The following is a 19,674-nucleotide window of genomic DNA, read 5'->3' on the forward strand; positions in this document are numbered from 1 at the left end:
TGCTCGGGTTCGCCATTCCAGCCGCTTCACTGACAATCTCCCTACTTGGAGAATCAGCACCGTTGACCTCCTGTTTCGTACAGGTCGCAATTTGTCCTGAGGATGAACGGGAAGAGGGGGAACCAATGAGAGACTAGCTCTAGGTTTTGGGACAGGCACAGGTCACTCTATTTTCCCATCAGGAAGAAGAATGAACCACAGGCTCAGCCTGCCGCCCGGACCAGAATAGGGCCTGAAGCAATCCTGCGCTTTTGCGGCCAGCTCCCAAAAAAGCGAGTTGACAAATGGAGCTCAGGGGCACTGCAATTCACAAACCTGCAGAGTTCGAAATGATGACTCTCGTCCACAAATATATTGAGGGAAGGCAACGAAGAGGATTTGAAAGCAAGGCAGAATTGCAGGAAACAGATTTCAGGAGGTAGATTCGACTCGCCTTGAAAGCACATGAAAAGCGGCAAAGCGTTGACAATGATGCCCTTGGCCAAAAAGGGCGTATGCGTTTTTTCCTGAATATATTCAGGAAAAAACGCATACGCCCTTTTTGGCCAACCAAGCAAGCCGGAAAGGCAAATCGGCGCTACAAAGAAGTCTCGCTTGCCAGCGGTCAAAAGGGCCATGCTGAAAAAAGTGTAAAAACCAGAAATGCAGGACAGGCCATGGAGACACGGGAGCCTTGCTACGCTGATGGGCGGGATGGAAATTGCCAACAGCCACTCTGGAGGAGTGTACGCTGCGTCCTGAAACATGGAATAGACACAGCTGAGAGAGCATAGGGCACTTCCACTCATGGGCGTAGAAATCGGGAAACCTAAAAATCAACACGACACAGGCACCCCAAAGTTTAGGGCTGCTCTGTTTCCAAGAACCTCCACTTCGGTACACCTTAAATATCCCAGGAAAGAGAAAAATGGATAAAGAAGTTGTGGTACTTATGCACAATGGAATATCACTCAGCCATGAAATCAGTGTCATAAGGCTAGTAGCAGAATGATGAGTGGATTTAGGGACGATGACTCTAAGTGAAGGAAGTCACACAGAAAAGGACACTTATCCTAAGATATCACTTATAGAGGGAATGTCAACATCGCTACACCTGAACTGAATTCCAAAACAGAACAGAGTCACACATTTACAAAACACACTATGGCTGCTTAACGGGAAAGGTGAGGCGGGGCGATGCATAAAACAAGGGTTTGAAATTAGCTCACATACCGTTCCACAAGCCAAATATGTAATAGACAAGACCTACTCCCTGCTCAGTGAACTGGACTCAACACCCCCTATTCACCGCCCAAGAATATATCTGACTAGGAAGAGTCTTAAAACCTATGTGTTGATATCTCTCTGGAAGTGAATCAAGAGGGTGTAAAGCGGCATAAACACAGCAGGGAAAAGCAGCTAAACCCCATTATAAAAATAGATTACTTTAAAAAAAAACCCCCAGAAAACAAAGACAGTGAAAGAGAGAGACATTCTTACAAAATCGGTTCAGGGGCTCTGATGCAACCTGGATTGACCATATCTAGACCCACAGCTGGATGAGACATAAGGCTGGACACTCTTGGGGCTGAGAGGATTGGTGAGGTTGGGTGAGCAAACGCAGACCCTTTAAAGTAATACTGCGTGGTACCCATTCCATGGGTCCCAAATCTCCAGGTTCAAGGGCATCTTCCTACATCGAAAACATGCCTGGGAAACCCAGAAGATGGTACACCGTGTGATCGGGAAAGGTTTCTAAAACGCACCTCATTTCTCCTCTCCTTGTGCTCGGGTTCGCCATTCCAGCCGCTTCACTAACAATCTCCCTACTTGGAGAATCAGCACCGTTGACCTCCTGTTTCGTACAGGTGGCAATTTGTCCTGAGGATGAACGGGAAGAGGGGGAACCAATGAGAGACTAGCTCTAGGTGTTGGGACAGGCACAGGTCACTCTATTTTCCCATCAGGAAGAAGAATGAACCACAGGCTCAGCCTGCCCCCCGGAACCAGAATAGGGCCTGAAGCAATCCTGCGCTTTTGCGGCCAGCTCCCAAAAAAGCGAGTTGACAAATGGAGCTCAGGGGCACTGCAATTCACAAACCTGCAGAGTTCTAAATGATGACTCTCGTCCACAAATATATTGAGGGAAGGCAACGAAGAGGATTTGAAAGCAAGGCAGAATTGCAGGAAACAGATTTCAGGAGGTCGATTCGACTCGCCTTCAAAGCACATGAAAAGCGGCAAAGCGTTGACAATGATGCCCTTGGCCAAAAAGGGCGTATGCGTTTTTTCCTGAATATATTCAGGAAAAAACGCATACGCCCTTTTTGGCCAACCAAGCAAGCCAGAAAGGCAAATCGGCGCTACAAAGAAGTCTCGCTTGCCAGCGGTCAAAAGGGCCATGCTGAAAAAAGTGTAAAAACCAGAAATGCAGGACAGGCCATGGAGACACGGGAGCCTTGCTACGCTGATGGGCGGGATGGAAATTGCCAACAGCCACTCTGGAGAAGTGTACGCTGCGTCCTGAAACATGGAATAGACACAGCTGAGAGAGCATAGGGCACTTCCACTCATGGGCGTAGAAATCGGGAAACCTAAAAATCAACACGACACAGGCACCCCAAAGTTTAGGGCTGCTCTGTTTCCAAGAACCTCCACTTCGGTACACCTGAAATATCCCAGGAAAGAGAAAAATGGATAAAGAAGTTGTGGTACTTATGCATAATGGAATATCACTCAGCCATGAAATCAGTGTCATAAGGCTAGTAGCAGCATGATGAGTGGATTTAGGGACGATGAGTCTAAGTGAAGTAAGTCACACAGAAAAGGACACTTATCCTAAGATATCACTTATAGAGGGAATGTCAACATCGCTACACCTGAACTGAATTCCAAAACAGAAGAGAGTCGCACATTTAGAAAACACACTATGGCTGCTTAACGGGAAAGGTGAGGTGGGGCGATGCAAAAAACAAGGGTTTGAAATTAGCTCACATACCATTCCACAAGCCAAATATGTAATAGACAAGACCTACTCCCTGCTCAGTGAACTGGACTCAACACCCCCTATTCACCGCCCAAGAATATATCTGACTAGGAAGAGTCTTAAAACCTATGCATTGATATCTCTCTGGAAGTGAATCAGGAGGGTGTAAAGCGGCATAAACACAGCAGGGAAAAGCAGCTAAACCCCATTATAAAAATAGATTACTTAAAAAAAAAAAAAACCCCATAAAACAAAGACAGTGAAAGAGAGAGACATTCTTACAAAACCCGTTCAGGGGCTCTGATGCAACCTGGATTGACCATTTCTAGACCCACAGCTGGATGAGACATAAGACTGGACACTCTTGGGGCTGAGAGGATTGGTGAGGTTGGGTGAGCAAACGCAGACCCTTTAAAGTAATACTGCGTGGTACCCATGCCATGGGTCCCAAATCTCCAGGTTCAAGGGCATCTTCCTACATCGAAAACATGCCTGGGAAACCCAGAAGATGGTACACCCTGTGATCGGGAAAGGTTTCTAAAACGCACCTCATTTCTCCTCTCCTTGTGCTCGGGTTCGCCATTCCAGCCGCTTCACTAACAATCTCCCTACTTGGAGAATCAGCACCGTTGACCTCCTGTTTCGTACAGGTCGCAATTTGTCCTGAGGATGAACGGGAAGAGGGGCAACCAATGAGAGACTAGCTCTAGGTGTTGGGACAGGCACAGGTCACTCTATTTTCCCATCAGGAAGAAGAATGAACCACAGGCTCAGCCTGCCCCCCGGAACCAGAATAGGGCCTGAAGCAATCCTGCGCTTTTGCGGCCAGATCCCAAAAAAGCGAGTTGACAAATGGAGCTCAGGGGCACTGCAATTCACAAACCTGCAGAGTTAGAAATGATGACTCTCGTCCACAAATATATTGAGGGAAGGCAACGAAGAGGATTTGAAAGCAAGGCAGAATTGCAGGAAACAGATTTCAGGAGGTAGATTCGACTCGCCTTGAAAGCACATGAAAAGCGGCAAAGCGTTGACAATGATGCCCTTGGCCAAAAAGGGCGTATGCGTTTTTTCCTGAATATATTCAGGAAAAAACGGATACGCCCTTTTTAGCCAACCAAGCAAGCCGGAAAGGCAAATCGGCGCTACAAAGAAGTCTCGCTTGCCAGCGGTCAAAAGGGCCATGCTGAAAAAAGTGTAAAAACCAGAAATGCAGGACAGGCCATGGAGACACGGGAGCCTTGCTACGCTGATGGGCGGGATGGAAATTGCCAACAGCCACTCTGGAGAAGTGTACGCTGCGTCCTGAAACATGGAATAGACACAGCTGAGAGAGCATAGGGCACTTCCACTCATGGGCGTAGAAATCGGCACACCTAAAAATCAACACGACACAGGCACCCCAAAGTTTAGGGCTGCTCTGTTTCCAAGAACCTCCACTTTGGTACACCTTAAATATCCCAGGAAAGAGAAAAATGGACACAGAAGTTGTGGTACTTATGCACAATGGAATATCACTCAGCCATGAAATCAGTGTCATAAGACTAGTAGCAGCATGATGAGTGGATTTAGGGACGATGACTCTAAGTGAAGTAAGTCACACAGAAAAGGACACTTATCCTAAGATATCACTTATAGAGGGAATGTCAACATCGCTACACCTGAACTGATTTCCAAAACAGAACAGAGTCACACATTTACAAAACACACTATGGCTGCTTAACGGGAAAGTTGAGGCGGGGTGATGCATAAAACAAGGGTTTGAAATTAGCTCACATACCGTTCCACAAGCCAAATATATAATAGACAAGACCTACTCCCTGCTCAGTGAACTGGACTCAACACCCCCTATTCACCGCCCAAGAATATATCTGACTAGTAAGAGTCTTTAAACCTATGTATTGATATCTCTCTGGAAGTGAATCAAGAGGGTGTAAAGCGGCATAAACCAGCAGCGAAAAGCAGCTAAACACCATTATAAAAATAGATTACTTAAAAAAAAACCCCATAAAACAAAGACAGTGAAAGAGAGAGACATTCTTACAAAATCCGTTCAGGGGCTCTGATGCAACCTGGATTGACCATATCTAGACCCACAGCTGGATGAGACATAAGGCTGGACACTCTTGGGGCTGAGAGGATTGGTGAGGTTGGGTGAGCAAACGCAGACCCTTTAAAGTAATACTGCGTGGTACCCATGCCATGGGTCCCAAATCTCCAGGTTCAAGGGCATCTTCCTACATCGAAAACATGCCTGGGAAACCCAGAAGATGGTACACCGTGTGATCGGGAAAGGTTTCTAAAACGCACCTCATTTCTCCTCTCCTTGTGCTCGGGTTCGCCATTCCAGCCGCTTCACTAACAATCTCCCGACTTGGAGAATCAGCACCGTTGACCTCCGGTTTCGTACAGGTCGCAATTTGTCCTGAGGATGAACGGGAAGAGGGGCAACCAATGAGAGACTAGCTCTAGGTGTTGGGACAGGCACAGGTCACTCTATTTTCCCATCAGGAAGAAGAATGAACCACAGGCTCAGCCTGCCCCCCGGAACCAGAATAGGGCCTGAAGCAATCCTGCGCTTTTGCGGCCAGATCCCAAAAAAGCGAGTTGACAAATGGAGCTCAGGGGCACTGCAATTCACAAACCTGCAGAGTTCTAAATGATGACTCTCGTCCACAAATATATTGAGGGAAGGCAACGAAGAGGATTTGAAAGCAAGGCAGAATTGCAGGAAACAGATTTCAGGAGGTAGATTCGACTCGCCTTGAAAGCACATGAAAAGCGGCAAAGCGTTGACAATGATGCCCTTGGCCAAAAAGGGCGTATGCGTTTTTTCCTGAATATATTCAGGAAAAAACGGATACGCCCTTTTTAGCCAACCAAGCAAGCCGGAAAGGCAAATCGGCGCTACAAAGAAGTCTCGCTTGCCAGCGGTCAAAAGGGCCATGCTGAAAAAAGTGTAAAAACCAGAAATGCAGGACAGGCCATGGAGACACGGGAGCCTTGCTACGCTGATGGGCGGGATGGAAATTGCCAACAGCCACTCTGGAGAAGTGTACGCTGCGTCCTGAAACATGGAATAGACACAGCTGAGAGAGCATAGGGCACTTCCACTCATGGGCGTAGAAATCGGGAAACCTAAAAATCAACACGACACAGGCACCCCAAAGTTTAGGGCTGCTCTGTTTCCAAGAACCTCCACTTTGGTACACCTTAAATATCCCAGGAAAGAGAAAAATGGACAAAGAAGTTGTGGTACTTATGCACAATGGAATATCACTCAGCCATGAAATCAGTGTCATAAGACTAGTAGCAGCATGATGAGTGGATTTAGGGACGATGACTCTAAGTGAAGTAAGTCACACAGAAAAGGACACTTATCCTAAGATATCACTTATAGAGGGAATGTCAACATCGCTACACCTGAACTGAATTCCAAAACAGAACAGAGTCACACATTTAGAAAACACACTATGGCTGCTTAACGGGAAAGTTGAGGCGGGGTGATGCATAAAACAAGGGTTTGAAATTAGCTCACATACCGTTCCACAAGCCAAATATATAATAGACAAGACCTACTCCCTGCTCAGTGAACTGGACTCAACACCCCCTATTCACCGCCCAAGAATATATCTGACTAGTAAGAGTCTTTAAACCTATGTATTGATATCTCTCTGGAAGTGAATCAAGAGGGTGTAAAGCGGCATAAACCAGCAGCGAAAAGCAGCTAAACCCCATTATAAAAATAGATTACTTAAAAAAAAACTCCATAAAACAAAGACAGTGAAAGAGAGAGACATTCTTACAAAATCCGTTCAGGGGCTCTGATGCAACCTGGATTGACCATATCTAGACCCACAGCTGGATGAGACATAAGGCTGGACACTCTTGGGGCTGAGAGGATTGGTGAGGTTGGGTGAGCAAACGCAGACCCTTTAAAGTAATACTGCGTGGTACCCATGCCATGGGTCCCAAATCTCCAGGGTCAAGGGCATCTTCCTACATCGAAAACATGCCTGGGAAACCCAGAAGATGGTACACCGTGTGATCGGGAAAGGTTTCTAAAACGCACCTCATTTCTCCTCTCCTTGTGCTCGGGTTCGCCATTCCAGCCGCTTCACTAACAATCTCCCTACTTGGAGAATCAGCACCGTTGACCTCCTGTTTCGTACAGGTCGCAATTTGTCCTGAGGATGAACGGGAAGAGGGGGAACCAATGAGAGACTAGCTCTAGTTGTTGGGACAGGCACAGGTCACTCTATTTTCCCATCAGGAAGAAGAATGAACCACAGGCTCAGCCTGCCCCCCAGAACCAGAATAGGGCCTGAAGCAATCCTGCGCTTTTGCGGCCAGCTCCCAAAAAAGCGAGTTGACAAATGGAGCTCAGGGGCACTGCAATTCACAAACCTGCAGAGTTAGAAATGATGACTCTCGTCCACAAATATATTGAGGGAAGGCCACGAAGAGGATTTGAAAGCAAGGCAGAATTGCAGGAAACAGATTTCAGGAGGTAGATTCGACTCGCCTTCAAAGCACATGAAAAGCGGCAAAGCGTTGACAATGATGCCCTTGGCCAAAAAGGGCGTACGCGTTTTTTCCTGAATATATTCAGGAAAAAACGCGTACGCCCTTTTTGGCCAACCAAGCAAGCCGGAAAGGCAAATCGGCGCTACAAAGAAGTCTCGCTTGCCAGCGGTCAAAAGGGCCATGCTGAAAAAAGTGTAAAAACCAGAAATGCAGGACAGGCCATGGAGACACGGGAGCCTTGCTACGCTGATGGGCGGGATGGAAATTGCCAACAGCCACTCTGGAGAAGTGTACGCTGCGTCCTGAAACATGGAATAGACACAGCTGAGAGAGCATAGGGCACTTCCACTCATGGGCATAGAAATCGGGAAACCTAAAAATCAACACGACACAGGCACCCCAAAGTTTAGGGCTGCTCTGTTTCCAAGAACCTCCACTTTGGTACACCTTAAATATCCCAGGAAAGAGAAAAATGGACAAAGAAGTTGTGGTACTTATGCACAATGGAATATCACTCAGCCATGAAATCAGTGTCATAAGACTAGTAGCAGCATGATGAGTGAATTTAGGGACGATGACTCTAAGTGAAGTAAGTCACACAGAAAAGGACACTTATCCTAAGATATCACTTATAGAGGGAATGTCAACATCGCTACACCTGAACTGAATTCCAAAACAGAACAGAGTCACACATTTACAAAACACACTATGGCTGCTTAACGGGAAAGTTGAGGCGGGGTGATGCATAAAACAAGGGTTTGAAATTAGCTCACATACCGTTCCACAAGCCAAATATATAATAGACAAGACCTACTCCCTGCTCAGTGAACTGGACTCAACACCCCCTATTCACCGCCCAAGAATATATCTGACTAGTAAGAGTCTTAAAACCTATGTATTGCTATCCCTCTGGAAGTGAATCAAGAGGGTGTAAAGCGGCATAAACCAGCAGCGAAAAGCAGCTAAACCCCATTATAAAAATAGATTACTTAAAAAAAAAACCCATAAAACAAAGACAGTGAAAGAGAGAGAAATTCTTACAAAATCTGTTCAGGGGCTCTGATGCAACCTGGATTGACCATATCTAGACCCACAGCTGGATGAGACATAAGGCTGGACACTCTTGGGGCTGAGAGGATTGGTGAGGTTGGGTGAGCAAACGCAGACCCTTTAAAGTAATACTGCGTGGTACCCATGCCATGGGTCCCAAATTTCCAGGTTCAAGGGCATCTTCCTACATCGAAAACATGCCTGGGAAACCCAGAAGATGGTACACCGTGTGATCGGGAAAGGTTTCTAAAACGCACCTCATTTCTCCTCTCCTTTTGCTCGGGTTCGCCATTCCAGCCACTTCACTAACAATCTCCCTACTTGGAGAATCAGCACCGTTGACCTCCTGTTTCGTACAGGTCGCAATTTGTCCTGAGGATGAACGGGAAGAGGGGGAACCAATGAGAGACTAGCTCAGGGTGTTGGGACAGGCACAGGTCACTCTATTTTCCCATCAGGAAGAAGAATGAACCACAGGCTCAGCCTGCCCCCCGGAACCAGAATAGGGCCTGAAGCAATCCTGCGCTTTTGCGGCCAGCTCCCAAAAAAGCGAGTTGACAAATGGAGCTCAGGGGCACTGCAATTCACAAACCTGCAGAGATAGAAATGATGACTCTCGTCCACAAATATATTGAGGGAAGGCAACGAAGAGGATTTGAAAGCAAGGCAGAATTGCAGGAAACAGATTTCAGGAGGTAGATTCGACTCGCCTTGAAAGCACATGAAAAGCGGCAAAGCGTTGACAATGATGCCCTTGGCCAAAAAGGGCGTACGCGTTTTTTCCTGAATATATTCAGGAAAAAACGCGTACGCCCTTTTTGGCCAACCAAGCAAGCCGGAAAGGCAAATCGGCGCTACAAAGAAGTCTCGCTTGCCAGCGGTCAAAAGGGCCATGCTGAAAAAAGTGTTAAAACCAGAAATGCAGGACAGGTCATGGAGACACGGGAGCCTTGCTACGCTGATGGGCGGGATGGAAATTGCCAACAGCCACTCTGGAGAAGTGTACGCTGCGTCCTGAAACATGGAATAGACACAGCTGAGAGAGCATAGGGCACTTCCACTCATGGGCATAGAAATCGGGAAACCTAAAAATCAACACGACACAGGCACCCCAAAGTATAGGGCTGCTCTGTTTCCAAGAACCTCCACTTCGGTACACCTGAAATATCCCAGGAAAGAGAAAAATGGATAAAGAAGTTGTGGTACTTATGCACAATGGAATATCACTCAGCCATGAAATCAGTGTCATAAGGCTAGTAGCAGCATGATGAGTGGATTTAGGGACGATGACTCTAAGTGAAGTAAGTCACACAGAAAAGGACACTTATTCTAAGATATCACTTATAGAGGGAATGTCAACATCGCTACACCTGAACTGAATTCCAAAACAGAAGAGAGTCGCACATTTAGAAAGCACACTATGGCTGCTTAACGGGAAAGGTGAGGCGGGGCGGTGCATAAAACAAGGGTTTGAAATTAGCTCAGATACCGTTCCACAAGCCAAATATGTAATAGACAAGACCTACTCCCTGCTCAGTGAACTGGACTCAACACCCCCTATTCACCGCCCAAGAATATATCTGACTAGTAAGAGTCTTTAAACCTATGTATTGATATCTCTCTGGAAGTGAATCAAGAGGGTGTAAAGCGGCATAAACCAGCAGCGAAAAGCAGCTAAACCCCATTATAAAAATAGATTACTTAAAAAAAAAACCCCATAAAACAAAGACAGTGAAAGAGAGAGACATTCTTACAAAATCGTTCAGGGGCTCTGATGCAACCTGGATTGACCATATCTAGACCCACAGCTGGATGAGACATAAGGCTGGACACTCTTGGGGCTGAGAGGATTGGTGAGGTTGGGTGAGCAAACGCAGACCCTTTAAAGTAATACTGCGTGGTACCCATGACATGGGTCCCAAATCTCCAGGTTCAAGGGCATCTTCCTACATCGAAAACATGCCTGGGAAACCCAGAAGATGGTACACCGTGTGATCGGGAAAGGTTTCTAAAACGCACCTCATTTCTCCTCTCCTTGTGCTCGGGTTCGCCATTCCAGCCGCTTCACTAACAATCTCCCTACTTGGAGAATCAGCAACGTTGACCTCCTGTTTCGTACAGGTCGCAATTTGTCCTGAGGATGAACGGGAAGAGGGGGAACCAATGAGAGACTAGCTCTAGGTGTTGGGACAGGCACAGGTCACTCTATTTTCCCATCAGGAAGAAGAATGAACCACAGGATCAGCCTGCCGCCCGGAACCAGAATAGGGCCTGAAGCAATCCTGCGCTTTTGCGGCCAGCTCCCAAAAAAGCGAGTTGACAAATGGAGCTCAGGGGCACTGCAATTCACAAACCTGCAGAGTTAGAAATGATGACTCTCGTCCACAAATATATTGAGGGAAGGCAACGAAGAGGATTTGAAAGCAAGGCAGAATTGCAGGAAACAGATTTCAGGAGGTCGATTCGACTCGCCTTGAAAGCACATGAAAAGCGGCAAAGCGTTGACAATGATGCCCTTGGCCAAAAAGGGCGTATGCGTTTTTTCCTGAATATATTCAGGAAAAAACGCATACGCCCTTTTTGGCCAACCAAGCAAGCTGGAAAGGCAAATCGGCGCTACAAAGAAGTCTCGCTTGCCAGCGGTCCAAAGGGCCATGCTGAAAAAAGTGTAAAAACCAGAAATGCAGGACAGGCCATGCAGACACGGGAGCCTTGCTACGCTGATGGGCGGGATGGAAATTGCCAACAGCCACTCTGGAGGAGTGTACGCTGCGTCCTGAAACATGGAATAGACACAGCTGAGAGAGCATAGGGCACTTCCACTCATGGGCGTAGAAATCGGGAAACCTAAAAATCAACACGACACAGGCACCCCAAAGTTTAGGGCTGCTCTGTTTCCAAGAACCTCCACTTCGGTACACCTTAAATATCCCAGGAAAGAGAAAAATGGATAAAGAAGTTGTGGTACTTATGCACAATGGAATATCACTCAGCCATGAAATCAGTGTCATAAGGCTAGTAGCAGCATCATGAGTGGATTTAGGGACGATGACTCTAAGTGAAGTAAGTCACACAGAAAAGGACACTTATCCTAAGATATCACTGATAGAGGGAATGTCAACATCGCTACACCTGAACTGAATTCCAAAACAGAACAGAGTCACACATTTACAAAACACACTATGGCTGCTTAACGGGAAAGGTGAGGCGGGGCGGTGCATAAAACAAGGGTTTGAAATTAGCTCACATACCGTTCCACAAGCCAAATATGTAATAGACAAGACCTACTCCCTGCTCAGTGAACTGGACTCAACACCCCCTATTCACCGCCCAAGAATATATCTGACTAGGAAGAGTCTTAAAACCTATGTGTTGATATCTCTCTGGAAGTGAATCAAGAGGGTGTAAAGCGGCATAAACACAGCAGGGAAAAGCAGCTAAACCCCATTATAAAAATAGATTACTTAAAAAAAAAAACCCCCAGAAAACAAAGACAGTGAAAGAGAGAGACATTCTTACAAAATCCGTTCAGGGGCTGTGATGCAACCTGGATTGACCATATCTAGACCCACAGCTGGATGAGACATAAGGCTGGACACTCTTGGGGGCTGAGAGGATTGGTGAGGTTGGGTGAGCAAACGCAGACCCTTTAAAGTAATACTGCGTGGTACCCATGCCATGGGTCCCAAATCTCCAGGTTCAAGGGCATCTTCCTACATCGAAAACATGCCTGGGAAACCCAGAAGATGGTACACCGTGTGATCGGGAAAGGTTTCTAAAACGCACCTCATTTCTCCTCTCCTTGTGCTCGGGTTCGCCATTCCAGCCGCTTCACTGACAATCTCCCTACTTGGAGAATCAGCACCGTTGACCTCCTGTTTCGTACAGGTCGCAATTTGTCCTGAGGATGAACGGGAAGAGGGGGAACCAATGAGAGACTAGCTCTAGGTTTTGGGACAGGCACAGGTCACTCTATTTTCCCATCAGGAAGAAGAATGAACCACAGGCTCAGCCTGCCGCCCGGACCAGAATAGGGCCTGAAGCAATCCTGCGCTTTTGCGGCCAGCTCCCAAAAAAGCGAGTTGACAAATGGAGCTCAGGGGCACTGCAATTCACAAACCTGCAGAGTTCGAAATGATGACTCTCGTCCACAAATATATTGAGGGAAGGCAACGAAGAGGATTTGAAAGCAAGGCAGAATTGCAGGAAACAGATTTCAGGAGGTAGATTCGACTCGCCTTGAAAGCACATGAAAAGCGGCAAAGCGTTGACAATGATGCCCTTGGCCAAAAAGGGCGTATGCGTTTTTTCCTGAATATATTCAGGAAAAAACGCATACGCCCTTTTTGGCCAACCAAGCAAGCCGGAAAGGCAAATCGGCGCTACAAAGAAGTCTCGCTTGCCAGCGGTCAAAAGGGCCATGCTGAAAAAAGTGTAAAAACCAGAAATGCAGGACAGGCCATGGAGACACGGGAGCCTTGCTACGCTGATGGGCGGGATGGAAATTGCCAACAGCCACTCTGGAGGAGTGTACGCTGCGTCCTGAAACATGGAATAGACACAGCTGAGAGAGCATAGGGCACTTCCACTCATGGGCGTAGAAATCGGGAAACCTAAAAATCAACACGACACAGGCACCCCAAAGTTTAGGGCTGCTCTGTTTCCAAGAACCTCCACTTCGGTACACCTTAAATATCCCAGGAAAGAGAAAAATGGATAAAGAAGTTGTGGTACTTATGCACAATGGAATATCACTCAGCCATGAAATCAGTGTCATAAGGCTAGTAGCAGAATGATGAGTGGATTTAGGGACGATGACTCTAAGTGAAGTAAGTCACACAGAAAAGGACACTTATCCTAAGATATCACTTATAGAGGGAATGTCAACATCGCTACACCTGAACTGATTTCCAAAACAGAACAGAGTCACACATTTACAAAACACACTATGGCTGCTTAACGGGAAAGTTGAGGCGGGGTGATGCATAAAACAAGGGTTTGAAATTAGCTCACATACCGTTCCACAAGCCAAATATATAATAGACAAGACCTACTCCCTGCTCAGTGAACTGGACTCAACACCCCCTATTCACCGCCCAAGAATATATCTGACTAGTAAGAGTCTTTAAACCTATGTATTGATATCTCTCTGGAAGTGAATCAAGAGGGTGTAAAGCGGCATAAACCAGCAGCGAAAAGCAGCTAAACACCATTATAAAAATAGATTACTTAAAAAAAAACCCCATAAAACAAAGACAGTGAAAGAGAGAGACATTCTTACAAAATCCGTTCAGGGGCTCTGATGCAACCTGGATTGACCATATCTAGACCCACAGCTGGATGAGACATAAGGCTGGACACTCTTGGGGCTGAGAGGATTGGTGAGGTTGGGTGAGCAAACGCAGACCCTTTAAAGTAATACTGCGTGGTACCCATGCCATGGGTCCCAAATCTCCAGGTTCAAGGGCATCTTCCTACATCGAAAACATGCCTGGGAAACCCAGAAGATGGTACACCGTGTGATCGGGAAAGGTTTCTAAAACGCACCTCATTTCTCCTCTCCTTGTGCTCGGGTTCGCCATTCCAGCCGCTTCACTAACAATCTCCCGACTTGGAGAATCAGCACCGTTGACCTCCTGTTTCGTACAGGTCGCAATTTGTCCTGAGGATGAACGGGAAGAGGGGGAACCAATGAGAGACTAGCTCTAGGTTTTGGGACAGGCACAGGTCACTCTATTTTCCCATCAGGAAGAAGATTGAACCACAGGCTCAGCCTGCCGCCCGGAACCAGAATAGGGCCTGAAGCAATCCTGCGCTTTTGCGGCCAGCTCCCAAAAAAGCGAGTTGACACATGGAGCTCAGGGGCACTGCAATTCACAAACCTGCAGAGTTCTAAATGATGACTCTCATCCACAAATATATTGAGGGAAGGCAACGAAGAGGATTTGAAAGCAAGGCAGAATTGCAGGAAACAGATTTCAGGAGGTCGATTCGACTCGCCTTCAAAGCACATGAAAAGCGGCAAAGCGTTGACAATGATGCCCTTGGCCAAAAAGGGCGTATGCGTTTTTTCCTGAATATATTCAGGAAAAAACGCATACGCCCTTTTTGGCCAACCAAGCAAGCCAGAAAGGCAAATCGGCGCTACAAAGAAGTCTCGCTTGCCAGCGGTCAAAAGGGCCATGCTGAAAAAAGTGTAAAAACCAGAAATGCAGGACAGGCCATGGAGACACGGGAGCCTTGCTACGCTGATGGGCGGGATGGAAATTGCCAACAGCCACTCTGGAGAAGTGTACGCTGCGTCCTGAAACATGGAATAGACACAGCTGAGAGAGCATAGGGCACTTCCACTCATGGGCGTAGAAATCGGGAAACCTAAAAATCAACACGACACAGGCACCCCAAAGTTTAGGGCTGCTCTGTTTCCAAGAACCTCCACTTCGGTACACCTGAAATATCCCAGGAAAGAGAAAAATGGATAAAGAAGTTGTGGTACTTATGCATAATGGAATATCACTCAGCCATGAAATCAGTGTCATAAGGCTAGTAGCAGCATGATGAGTGGATTTAGGGACGATGACTCTAAGTGAAGTAAGTCACACAGAAAAGGACACTTATCCTAAGATATCACTTATAGAGGGAATGTCAACATCGCTACACCTGAACTGAATTCCAAAACAGAAGAGAGTCGCACATTTAGAAAACACACTATGGCTGCTTAACGGGAAAGGTGAGGTGGGGCGATGCATAAAACAAGGGTTTGAAATTAGCTCACATACCATTCCACAAGCCAAATATGTAATAGACAAGACCTACTCCCTGCTCAGTGAACTGGACTCAACACCCCCTATTCACCGCCCAAGAATATATCTGACTAGGAAGAGTCTTAAAACCTATGCATTGATATCTCTCTGGAAGTGAATCAGGAGGGTGTAAAGCGGCATAAACACAGCAGGGAAAAGCAGCTAAACCCCATTATAAAAATAGATTACTTAAAAAAAAAAAAAACCCCAGAAAACAAAGACAGTGAAAGAGAGAGACATTCTTACAAAACCCGTTCAGGGGCTCTGATGCAACCTGGATTGACCATTTCTAGACCCACAGCTGGATGAGACATAAGACTGGACACTCTTGGGGCTGAGAGGATTGGTGAGGTTGGGTGAGCAAACGCAGACCCTTTAAAGTAATACTGCGTGGTACCCATGCCATGGGTCCCAAATCTCCAGGTTCAAGGGCATCTTCCTACATCGAAAACATGCCTGGGAAACCCAGAAGATGGTACACCGTGTGATCGGGAAAGGTTTCTAAAACGCACCTCATTTCTCCTCTCCTTGTGCTCGGGTTCGCCATTCCAGCCGCTTCACTAACAATCTCCCTACTTGGAGAATCAGCACCGTTGACCTCCTGTTTCGTACAGGTCGCAATTTGTCCTGAGGATGAACGGGAAGAGGGGCAACCAATGAGAGACTAGCTCTAGGTGTTGGGACAGGCACAGGTCACTCTATTTTCCCATCAGGAAGAAGAATGAACCACAGGCTCAGCCTGCCCCCCGGAACCAGAATAGGGCCTGAAGCAATCCTGCGCTTTTGCGGCCAGATCCCAAAAAAGCGAGTTGACAAATGGAGCTCAGGGGCACTGCAATTCACAAACCTGCAGAGTTAGAAATGATGACTCTCGTCCACAAATATATTGAGGGAAGGCAACGAAGAGGATTTGAAAGCAAGGCAGAATTGCAGGAAACATATTTCAGGAGGTAGATTCGACTCGCCTTGAAAGCACATGAAAAGCGGCAAAGCGTTGACAATGATGCCCTTGGCCAAAAAGGGCGTATGCGTTTTTTCCTGAATATATTCAGGAAAAAACGGATACGCCCTTTTTAGCCAACCAAGCAAGCCGGAAAGGCAAATCGGCGCTACAAAGAAGTCTCGCTTGCCAGCGGTCAAAAGGGCCATGCTGAAAAAAGTGTAAAAACCAGAAATGCAGGACAGGCCATGGAGACACGGGAGCCTTGCTACGCTGATGGGCGGGATGGAAATTGCCAACAGCCACTCTGGAGAAGTGTACGCTGCGTCCTGAAACATGGAATAGACACAGCTGAGAGAGCATAGGGCACTTCCACTCATGGGCGTAGAAATCGGGAAACCTAAAAATCAACACGACACAGGCACCCCAAAGTTTAGGGCTGCTCTGTTTCCAAGAACCTCCACTTTGGTACACCTTAAATATCCCAGGAAAGAGAAAAATGGACACAGAAGTTGTGGTACTTATGCACAATGGAATATCACTCAGCCATGAAATCAGTGTCATAAGACTAGTAGCAGCATGATGAGTGGATTTAGGGACGATGACTCTAAGTGAAGTAAGTCACACAGAAAAGGACACTTATCCTAAGATATCACTTATAGAGGGAATGTCAACATCGCTACACCTGAACTGATTTCCAAAACAGAACAGAGTCACACATTTACAAAACACACTATGGCTGCTTAACGGGAAAGTTGAGGCGGGGTGATGCATAAAACAAGGGTTTGAAATTAGCTCACATACCGTTCCACAAGCCAAATATATAATAGACAAGACCTACTCCCTGCTCAGTGAACTGGACTCAACACCCCCTATTCACCGCCCAAGAATATATCTGACTAGTAAGAGTCTTTAAACCTATGTATTGATATCTCTCTGGAAGTGAATCAAGAGGGTGTAAAGCGGCATAAACCAGCAGCGAAAAGCAGCTAAACACCATTATAAAAATAGATTACTTAAAAAAAAACCCCATAAAACAAAGACAGTGAAAGAGAGAGACATTCTTACAAAATCCGTTCAGGGGCTCTGATGCAACCTGGATTGACCATATCTAGACCCACAGCTGGATGAGACATAAGGCTGGACACTCTTGGGGCTGAGAGGATTGGTGAGGTTGGGTGAGCAAACGCAGACCCTTTAAAGTAATACTGCGTGGTACCCATGCCATGGGTCCCAAATCTCCAGGTTCAAGGGCATCTTCCTACATCGAAAACATGCCTGGGAAACCCAGAAGATGGTACACCGTGTGATCGGGAAAGGTTTCTAAAACGCACCTCATTTCTCCTCTCCTTGTGCTCGGGTTCGCCATTCCAGCCGCTTCACTAACAATCTCCCGACTTGGAGAATCAGCACCGTTGACCTCCTGTTTCGTACAGGTCGCAATTTGTCCTGAGGATGAACGGGAAGAGGGGGAACCAATGAGAGACTAGCTCTAGGTTTTGGGACAGGCACAGGTCACTCTATTTTCCCATCAGGAAGAAGATTGAACCACAGGCTCAGCCTGCCGCCCGGAACCAGAATAGGGCCTGAAGCAATCCTGCGCTTTTGCGGCCAGCTCCCAAAAAAGCGAGTTGACACATGGAGCTCAGGGGCACTGCAATTCACAAACCTGCAGAGTTCTAAATGATGACTCTCATCCACAAATATATTGAGGGAAGGCAACGAAGAGGATTTGAAAGCAAGGCAGAATTGCAGGAAACAGATTTCAGGAGGTCGATTCGACTCGCCTTCAAAGCACATGAAAAGCGGCAAAGCGTTGACAATGATGCCCTTGGCCAAAAAGGGCGTATGCGTTTTTTCCTGAATATATTCAGGAAAAAACGCATACGCCCTTTTTGGCCAACCAAGCAAGCCAGAAAGGCAAATCGGCGCTACAAAGAAGTCTCGCTTGCCAGCGGTCAAAAGGGCCATGCTGAAAAAAGTGTAAAAACCAGAAATGCAGGACAGGCCATGGAGACACGGGAGCCTTGCTACGCTGATGGGCGGGATGGAAATTGCCAACAGCCACTCTGGAGAAGTGTACGCTGCGTCCTGAAACATGGAATAGACACAGCTGAGAGAGCATAGGGCACTTCCACTCATGGGCGTAGAAATCGGGAAACCTAAAAATCAACACGACACAGGCACCCCAAAGTTTAGGGCTGCTCTGTTTCCAAGAACCTCCACTTCGGTACACCTGAAATATCCCAGGAAAGAGAAAAATGGATAAAGAAGTTGTGGTACTTATGCATAATGGAATATCACTCAGCCATGAAATCAGTGTCATAAGGCTAGTAGCAGCATGATGAGTGGATTTAGGGACGATGACTCTAAGTGAAGTAAGTCACACAGAAAAGGACACTTATCCTAAGATATCACTTATAGAGGGAATGTCAACATCGCTACACCTGAACTGAATTCCAAAACAGAAGAGAGTCGCACATTTAGAAAACACACTATGGCTGCTTAACGGGAAAGGTGAGGTGGGGCGATGCATAAAACAAGGGTTTGAAATTAGCTCACATACCATTCCACAAGCCAAATATGTAATAGACAAGACCTACTCCCTGCTCAGTGAACTGGACTCAACACCCCCTATTCACCGCCCAAGAATATATCTGACTAGGAAGAGTCTTAAAACCTATGCATTGATATCTCTCTGGAAGTGAATCAGGAGGGTGTAAAGCGGCATAAACACAGCAGGGAAAAGCAGCTAAACCCCATTATAAAAATAGATTACTTAAAAAAAAAAAAAAACCCCAGAAAACAAAGACAGTGAAAGAGAGAGACATTCTTACAAAACCCGTTCAGGGGCTCTGATGCAACCTGGATTGACCATTTCTAGACCCACAGCTGGATGAGACATAAGACTGGACACTCTTGGGGCTGAGAGGATTGGTGAGGTTGGGTGAGCAAACGCAGACCCTTTAAAGTAATACTGCGTGGTACCCATGCCATGGGTCCCAAATCTCCAGGTTCAAGGGCATCTTCCTACATCGAAAACATGCCTGGGAAACCCAGAAGATGGTACACCGTGTGATCGGGAAAGGTTTCTAAAACGCACCTCATTTCTCCTCTCCTTGTGCTCGGGTTCGCCATTCCAGCCGCTTCACTAACAATCTCCCTACTTGGAGAATCAGCACCGTTGACCTCCTGTTTCGTACAGGTCGCAATTTGTCCTGAGGATGAACGGGAAGAGGGGCAACCAATGAGAGACTAGCTCTAGGTGTTGGGACAGGCACAGGTCACTCTATTTTCCCATCAGGAAGAAGAATGAACCACAGGCTCAGCCTGCCCCCCGGAACCAGAATAGGGCCTGAAGCAATCCTGCGCTTTTGCGGCCAGATCCC

Source organism: Eubalaena glacialis, chromosome 8, assembly GCF_028564815.1.
Source record: "Eubalaena glacialis isolate mEubGla1 chromosome 8, mEubGla1.1.hap2.+ XY, whole genome shotgun sequence".
Taxonomy (NCBI): domain Eukaryota; kingdom Metazoa; phylum Chordata; class Mammalia; order Artiodactyla; family Balaenidae; genus Eubalaena; species Eubalaena glacialis.